General features: G+C 36.6%; 1 pseudogene; it reads right to left on the bottom strand.

Annotated features, from left to right (window-relative positions):
• Positions 1-448: 448 nt before the first annotated feature.
• The window catches only part of LOC141502998 (alpha-enolase-like), a 58352-nt pseudogene continuing 49793 nt past the window's right edge, over positions 449-9007 (bottom strand).

The raw sequence follows: 9007 nt of genomic DNA, 5'->3' as shown, positions 1-9007 counted from the left end.
ATTTACACTTTTAGAAACACTGGCAAAATGACCATGCTGAGCCTCTACTCCTTGAAGATCTGTTCTTTCATTTCCTTAGTTTCTTTTTTGGGTGTGTTGTTATTAACTGAATACTTTTATTCAACATATAGAAGCTACTAAGAATTTGGCATCTGGGCTGTACCACAAGTTTATGGCTCCACACATTTACATCAGGCATGATGGTGTGAACAGGTTATTTCAGCCCAAAATGACAAGGTCTTCCAGCAGGGCACCAGATGATCAGGTAGAGTCTATTCTAATGATACAGTGAGAACATTAAAAAAAGGTGGAGAGGTGAGGGGATTAACCAGCAGATGTCCCTGCCCCTCAAAACAAAGCTGGTCTAATACTTGATGATGCCCATTCTTAGGACAGAAGCACACTTCTACAGAGGTGATTGATGCTTGCTAACCTTGAGGCCTCCTGGCTATGGAGTGTGTTTGGCCCAAGGGTTTCTCAAATTCCTTTCAGCAAATTTAGCCTTTAGCTCTTCCTCAATTCTGAGACACTGAGACCACCAGGGAACAACACTCTTGATCTGCTCAGTGCAGAGACCTACTACCAAGTGTGCAATGAAGATATCTCCAGTCTTCCCAGAACAAAGGGAAATTATTATTTGTAAGCCAATGGCCTAGTCCAGTTTGCACACCTGAAGAGATTCAGTCAATCTGATTACTTTGAGTAGGAGGAAGTTGCAGGCTTTCTCATTCACAATCTTTTCAATACACTTGGGATTTGCCACCATGGGATTATCCTCCACCACCTGGATGCCTGCAAAAGCAGTGAATTTTTTTCCAATCAACTTGGTCAAAGGAATCTTCTCTAAACACCACTGGATAGTCCTTGATGAAAATCTTATAGAGCTAGAATCATCAGGAGACTTGAAGTTCAATAATATTTTTCAAACCAGAAAAATTCTGAGGCAGCAATATCCATGCCAATTACAACTTTATCAATATAGCCAGTCTTACCAATGGCATTCTTTAGCAGCTCTAGAACACCTTTATTCTCCAAGATGTTAGAAAGAAAGTCACTCTCATCACTTATGTTGTTGGTGTCTTGTCCATGTATCTGTTTAATCACATTCTTCATGGTGGTTCTCAGCTCCCATGTGCATGACTTCTTTAAATTTGCTACTCCAACTGGGAGGATCATGAACTCCTACAATGCCAACTTGTTACCATTGTGTGAGCCACCACTGGTCAAGTTGAAGGCTGAAACTGGCAGGATGATTTCATCATTGTCTGCAAGTTCAGCAATATGGGCGTACATTGAGACATTTCTCAGCAACTCCAGTTTTACACAAAGCTAGTGATACTCCCAAGATGGTATTTATAACAAATTTCGATTTATTCTTAGAGCTCTTCAACTCTAGCATCAATTTGTCAATCTTCTACTCCTCAGTACTCAGTTTCTTGCTAATCAGGGTGGGAACAACAAATTTGTTTATGTACTCAACTGTTTTTGAGTGGGACTTATTATCTCAGAATTCTAGGGCTTCTTGGATGCTGGTAGGAGCATCTCTGGGCTTGGAAAAGACCCATTTTGTTTTTTACTCATCTTAGTGAAGAGATCAACTTTGACAGTGGGGTTTCCACAAGAGTCTGGATCCTGAGAATAGATATGATGAGCTTCTGGATGGGGTTTCTCTGCTGCTGTTCAGAGAACAGAAACTGAGAATCATATTCTTAGCATCTCAGGGAAAGATAGTATTGAAAGTACTCTCATATCTGGATCTAGAAGCTGAGCTGGAGGTGAAGAACTACATATTTCTCTCTTCTTTAAGGTCCATTGAAAACCTCAGCCTGACTCAGAGCACTAGATAACAAAGGGTGGGAACATATGCCTACAAAGTGTTCTACTGAAACAAAGACAATGGAAAAACTGCAGTAGTAAAACAAATTCTTTAATTAGTCTCTTTTCAGGATATCCAAGTCCACAACAGCTGCTAGGTGGTTTGCATAAATTTGGCCTGGGTAAGCAGTCAGGCACCTGGACTAGATTCCAGAAATGGCTAGAAACTTATTTTGAAACATAACTGGCTTATACTCTTGAGGTCCAAGTTACCTTGGCACTTCCAGTTCTTTTCTGGCTTCTGGATTTCTTGGCTGATAATCACATATGTTTTCCTTTCACCCTTAATTTGTGTTCTTTTGGCTTGGTGGTCCAAAGTTTACACAGAAATCAGTTAGCCCCTTTGTCTGGAGATTCATAATATGATTCATAATAACTATCCCAGATGACTGCAATACAAAGTTACATGGTTCTGTTACTTTTAAGTTATACCCAAAGGATGGGGTAAGAGGCAGGTTAAAGGCCTGGAATATCAATTCCTCACTATTTCTTTTTTTAACTTTATTTTTATTTAAGGCAATGGGGTTAAGTGACTTGCCCAAAGTCACACAGCTAGGGAATTATTAAGTGCCTGAGGCTGAATTGAACTCCTGAGTCCTCAGGGTGGGAACAGTAAATTTGTTGATGTACTCAACTATTTTTGAGTGAGGCTTTCTGACTTCAGGGCCTGTGCTCTATCCACTGTGCCACCTAGCTGCCCCTGCCCCACCTCCCCCCACTATTTCATTAAGGATATCTTATACTACAAATTCTATAGGTGAATTCCTCTCTTTTTTTGTTTCTCTTGATAACCAAAGACTATTTGGAGGATTATGAGTATATATCTGTATGTAGACGTGTGCACATGTATTTGAAGGGGGAATTTCAGAGGGTCCTTGAAATTGAATGCTATGTTCATCAAAACAGCTGTGAAGTTACAACAGCATTGTGCAGCTGGTACATTGAAAACAGCCCCAAGCAAATTTAAGTATTTGGTAAATATAGAGTTAGAATCTCTTCAGATCAATTTATCATTAATAAGTGTTTAAAAAACACACAATAGAGGCCTGGAAAGAATCTGAGTGTAAAAGGCATTCTTATATACCCTCTTCTTTTTCTTCTTTAGCCTTTTGAACATCAGGTAGCTTTCCTTTATATGATCCCAGTATTCAGGAAGGAACTTTTAGCTATGAATTATAAGGCTATTGTCCAAAGCTTAGAATGCATTTCCTAAAATAAATTTTTTTTCCTGGTTTAAACCAAAGCTGTGTACCAAGTCAGATAATACTTCCAAGATCAGAATATATATGAAATCAGTCACTAATGTATTTTTCATTTAAAGGAGAGATTTAATATGATAGTCTTTTAAGTTGGAAAGCTATTAAAGAACACTGTCTATCATCATAATAGGAAATGATGATTAGGAGAAATATTCGATAAATTAGAATGAAAATGGAGACTGTATTTTTCATCTCAAAACAGAGAGATGAAATAAAATATTTCTATTTTGGTCAAGAGGATCACCATTTAGGATGAACAAAGAATCAATTGCAAAGTTGGAAGGAACCATATAGGTTATCTTGTCTGACATTCCTAAATAGGGATTCCCGTGGACAGCATCCCTAATGTACCCCCCAAAACCTTTTAAGATAGGACTTTCTCCTCATTTGTAATTAAAATAGCACCTATCCCCCAGTATTGTTCTGAAGATCAAATGAGATAATATGTATAAAGTTCTCTGTAGACATTAAATATTATGTAAATGCAAACTATTATAACTATAATTAATACCACTTGATTATACCTAAATACTTGAAAACCAGCTACATACCACAGTTACCTAATGTCTTTTTTTTTCCTGGTTTGGAAATCCCAGTTTCTTAAGTCAGTCTCCATGTAACATAGTTCTAGTTTCCATACTTTTATAGTCAGTAGCATTTGGAACGATTCACTTCAATCTTCTCATGACGTTTGGAGTTTTTTGGCAAAGATAATTGGAATAGTTTGTTGTTTCCTTTTTTTAAACTCATTAATCAGATGAAGAAATTGAGATAAACAGGGTTTAGAGACTAGCCAGGGTCAAATGGATAGTAAGTATCTGAGGCTAGATTTGAAGTCACAAAGATGAATCTTCCTGACTCTAGGCCTGGAACTCTATCTGTTGTGCCATCTAGCTGCCCAACACAAAATCTCACTAGACATAGGCATAGTTATGGCCATATTCTTGAAATCATAGAGACTTTGGGCATGTTTTAGATCACCTGCATACCCAACTTTGCCATTTCTTTCTCCAATTCATTTTACAGGTGAGAAAACTGAGGCAAATTGGGTTAAGACCTGCCCAGGGTCACACAGTAAGTGTCTGGAATCATATTTGAACCCAGGTCTTCCTGACTCTAGGCCTGACACTCTATTCCCTTCCCAGCTAGCTCTCTCCTATTTTAATATAATTGGCTTTATTGTAAGAACATCAAATTGGCTTGTTTAACTGGAGTAGAGTTCAAAAATGGTAATCATGTGTAATAAACCTGGCAAGATAAGCAGGAGCTAAACAGAGAGGAGTTTTAAAAAGTTTAATAGAGTAGGGCTTTTTTTTTCCATCCTTGAAGAAATGGTGTCACTGAAGTTCTTTATGAGAGGGAGTGACACCTTTAGACTTGAGCTTCAAGAAAAATAGTTTGGCAGCTCTTTTGGGTGGATTGGGGAAGGAAAGAGACCTGAGGCAAGGAGAGCAATTTTGGAGTCTTTTGAAATAGTCTAATAATTCTTGTTAGCTTGGTCAAAATACGTGGTGGGTTTGAGTGGATTAATACCATGTGAATATAAGATGATTTGTTCACTTGAACCACTAGCAAATAGAAACTCAAATAAGATCTCAAGAAGTCTTGCTATTAGTTGATTTGAATCTTGTATAATGTAACTTAATTCTAAAAACAATCATAAAATGCTAATTTTAGGAAAGGTTCCCTTTCAGAACCTTTTAGCTAAATTATGGCTAATCTCTATTGCAGTGTGTATGAACTATAGGGATGATACAATTATTCTTGAAATTCAGATTGGGAGGAACAATTATATTTATTAAGATCACACTATGTTTCAGGCATTGTGGTAAATACTTTACAAAACTAATTATATTTTATTCTCATAGGAACCCTATTATATATGTGATATTGTTAACAGCATAATTTTTCAGTTGAGGAAATTGAGGCAGAGAGAGATTATATTATGTGCTTATGCACAAATTAAATTTCTGTGGCTGGATGCATTCTCTATCCACTGTCCTTCCTATGTTTAACATTAATTATATTAAGGTCATACTCAGTTTCCTCACTGTGGAATGGAGTTTTCCCTGGATTCTCCAAGGCTATGTTAAAGGGTCTAAACCTCAACAAGTCCTGTTGATTTGGTAAAGAAAGTTTGATTATCTTCACTGTGGTATACAAACTTTCATTTCTGGAACTGCAACTTGGGGCACATGCTGTCCTATTTATGGAGGAAAACATATGACCAAATATATTTTGTGGCTCCAGACCCAATTAAAGTTTATCCTGTCCATTTTCAGCTAAGACAACCAGGTGACTCAGTGGAGATCATGCTGGGTCTGGAGTCAGTAAGATTTGGAATTCAAATTGGAATCCAGACACATTTTAGCTATGTGATCCTGAGCAAATCGTATTACCCTGTATGCCTCAGTTTTCTTATCTGCAAATTGAACTGGAGAAGAAAATCACATATCACTTCAGTATCTTTGCCCGGGGAACTCCAAATGGGGTCATCAGGAGTCTGAGATGACTGAAAAATATTGATGCCATTTTTTTTACATCTTTTTTACATTTTTTACATCTGTGGGCCACCACATCCCTTGCCTATCCATTTTTGTTCTAGAAAGTAATGAAAAAATCTTTCCACAGTTACTAAAAAAGGGTATAACAATGTCTCTCATATGGTTCTTTATAGGAGGCTACTCTTCCTAGATCACTATTATTCAAAATTTTCTTCTTCCTTCCTTCCATCTTTCTTTCCTTCCTTCCTTCCTTCCTTCCTTCCTTCCTTCCTTCCTTCCTTCCTTCCTTCCTTCCTCTATATTTCTTTTTCAGACTTTGGAGAGGCTTGCTACCAGCTATGTTGGCCCCAGAGTCATGAAATTTTAGCTGCAAGAACTCATGGACACTGAGGAACCACTGGGAACCTTGTTGGTTTGGAAGCATTTACCCCAATAAAAATCATACTCAAATGACTGCAATATAAAATTTCAAGGGAAGTCCCTTCAGTAGATCAATATGGTATTCAATACTCATACTTCTTCTGTTCCACTGCTGTTTTCCTCAGCTTCCTCTTGAATCTTTTCTGCTAGTTACTTCTATCCTGCCACCTGGTACAGGTTGGGGAGAGAGCTAAATGCTAAGGAGTTTGTTTGGTTATTTTTTCCCTTGAGTTTGCTTTGGATTATGATTAATTGAACTTCCTGGGCTAATTTGTTGCCTAATATTCTTATGCAAAATTGTAAATGCCATATTAAACTTAACTAAGAGAGGCAGGGGGTTATCTTCCCATAAGCCCAAAGATAATATGAACTATGCAAATGAGCATTGGTGTTAACACTGCCATGTTTGTCTTCCCAGCATCCTAGCCACTGTTTTCCCTGCAGGATAACTTGAGCTAATCTAGTAATTAGTAGTAGGAAGCTTGCAAATCTGCAAGCTAATTTACAAATAAGAAAACTATGTTTAAAATGACATTAGCAGCTCCCAGCTCAATGCTTGGGTTTCACACAGCTGCTAAATTCCCCTAGCCAAATTCTCCTGTGGTGCTTAGAAAATCAAGAGGGCATTAGGGTCTGCCTTAAAGAAACATGAAGGGTTAGAAAGATAAAGCTGAAAAGATTCTCCTTACCCTGACCCAAGTCTAAGTAATTGCTGAAATAATGAATGGTATCTATAATCAGATGACTTGCCAAAGATGTCTTGCCATAAGTTGAATAAATAGTTTTATTAAAGAAATAACTGACTAGAAAATGTGCTTGGTCAGTTTTAATGAAAGTAATGGGAGAGTAGATGGATAACTAAAATACTATATGGTTACCTAAATAATATTACTAAACTTATAACAAGGCCTTTGGTTCATTCACTAGATATTCTCTGGATGATTTACGGGAGGAAATGGTCAAAGATTTCCTAGATGAGAGGGTATGGTAAAGTTATTATTTATACTAGTGAAGGACACATATCAATGAGATCACAGATCTATTAAAGCATCAGTTTAGTGACTTAATAATAAAAGAAAATAAGGTTAGTCAGGCATAATTTACTATGATTTTTCAATACTGTGTATCAGTTGTTTGAATGTTGAATGTTGGAATCAGGAAAACTAGGGTTCAAATTTAAGTTCAGACATTTGCTATGTGATCTTATGCAAGTTATTTTAACTTGTTTGTTTCAGATTCCTCATACATAAAATTTTTTCCCTTTCTGATCCAAACATCTATTGACTAAAGTTTTCAAAAGCAGTTAAAATATTTAACATGCATTATGATTTCTCTCTCAACACATTCAAATTTGAGCAAGGTATAAATATATATATGGGTGTGTGTATATATATATATATATATATATATATATATATATATATATGTATATATAGAGAGAGCATGAAAACAATGTAAAGACTATCCTACTGCCTTCTGTGGGGGTGGTGGGAAAGGAAGCAAGATGGGTGGGGGTTGTAAAATTCAAAAAACAATAAAGAAAGAAGAAAAGATTTAACATCCATGTCCAATACATCCAATTCAAGAAAATCTAGAAAATCAAGAACATTTTCATTGAATCCATTTGCCATCTTCCATGAATAAGTCTTCCCATTCCTCACTTTCCAATTTAGAATAATTTCCTTTTTCTTTGATTAATCATATGGCTCTCTTCATCAAAATGCCGTTCAACTCTCAACTTCATGAAGAATTCCAAAACTGTGCATTTTATCACACCATTCAACTTGTGCTATGAACTGCAATTACTCCCTGGTAGAACCCTTTATGCATGCAAAATAAGTTTTGAAATAACCTATGCCCCCCTTTCATCTTTCAGACCACTCCTTCTTAGAACTCTTTTGCCACATCTTCATATAAGTCAACCATGGTGTCTCCCATTGGAGAGACTATACAATTTTTCTTATTTGGTTTCATCAATTCTTATGAATTCAATTAGCTTCTCTATGTAAATGAGTCTTACATCTTTTTTCTATTCTAACCTCTTTGCTGTCCTCATGTATCTTATTTCTGCTCAACCCGTTGAATATCTTGACTTGCATGTTTTGTAGACATCTTAGACTCAACATGTCTAAAACTGAACTAATTATTCACCTCACCAAGCCTTTCACTCTCTTTAACATTCCTATTGGAAAAAAAAAAACACCCTAACTTCCTCCACAGTTACCTCCTAGGAGTCATTCTTGATCTCCCACTCTTTTATATTTCATCTACAAACTGTTGTCAAGTCCTACTGATTTTTGCTTTCACAACATCTCATGTATATGCCTTGTATATTGCTACTACCACCAACCTGGTGCAAGTTTTCATCACTTCATGCTGCCTGATTATTCTCTCACCCTCTCTTCCCATACTCAGTTATCAAAGTGATCTTCCTAAAGCACAGGTCTCTTTATATCACCCCCCCTTGAATACATATTTACTTAGCAAACTTTAGTGATCCCATATTACTTCTAGGATCAAATATGCAATCCTCTGTTTGACTTCAAAATTTTCATGATCTGGATCTTTCCTATCTCCTTATTGCTTACTTCTCTTTATATACACTGAGATCTAGTGACATTATCCTGTATGCTGTTCTTCAAACAAAACACTCCATCTTCTTACTCAATGCATTTTTACCACCCATCACCCTCATGACCATTTCTTGGCTTCCCTGACCTTCTTCAAGAATCAGCTAAAATCTTACCGTCTCTCAAATGTCTTTTCTAATGATAGGACCTTCTCTCTGGGATTAGCTACAATTTATTTTGTACGCATTTTTTACATAGCTCTTTTTAACTTGCCTCCCAAATTAGATTGTAAGTTCCTTGAGAAAAAGTACTATTTTGTTTGCTTTTTGCCTTTTTTATGTCTCCATAGCACAGTGTCTGGCACATGTGATGTTTTTAA

The sequence above is a fragment of the Macrotis lagotis genome, chromosome 1 (genome assembly GCF_037893015.1).
Source record: "Macrotis lagotis isolate mMagLag1 chromosome 1, bilby.v1.9.chrom.fasta, whole genome shotgun sequence".
NCBI lineage: Eukaryota > Metazoa > Chordata > Mammalia > Peramelemorphia > Peramelidae > Macrotis > Macrotis lagotis.
This window is presented reverse-complemented; position numbering and strand designations above follow the sequence as displayed.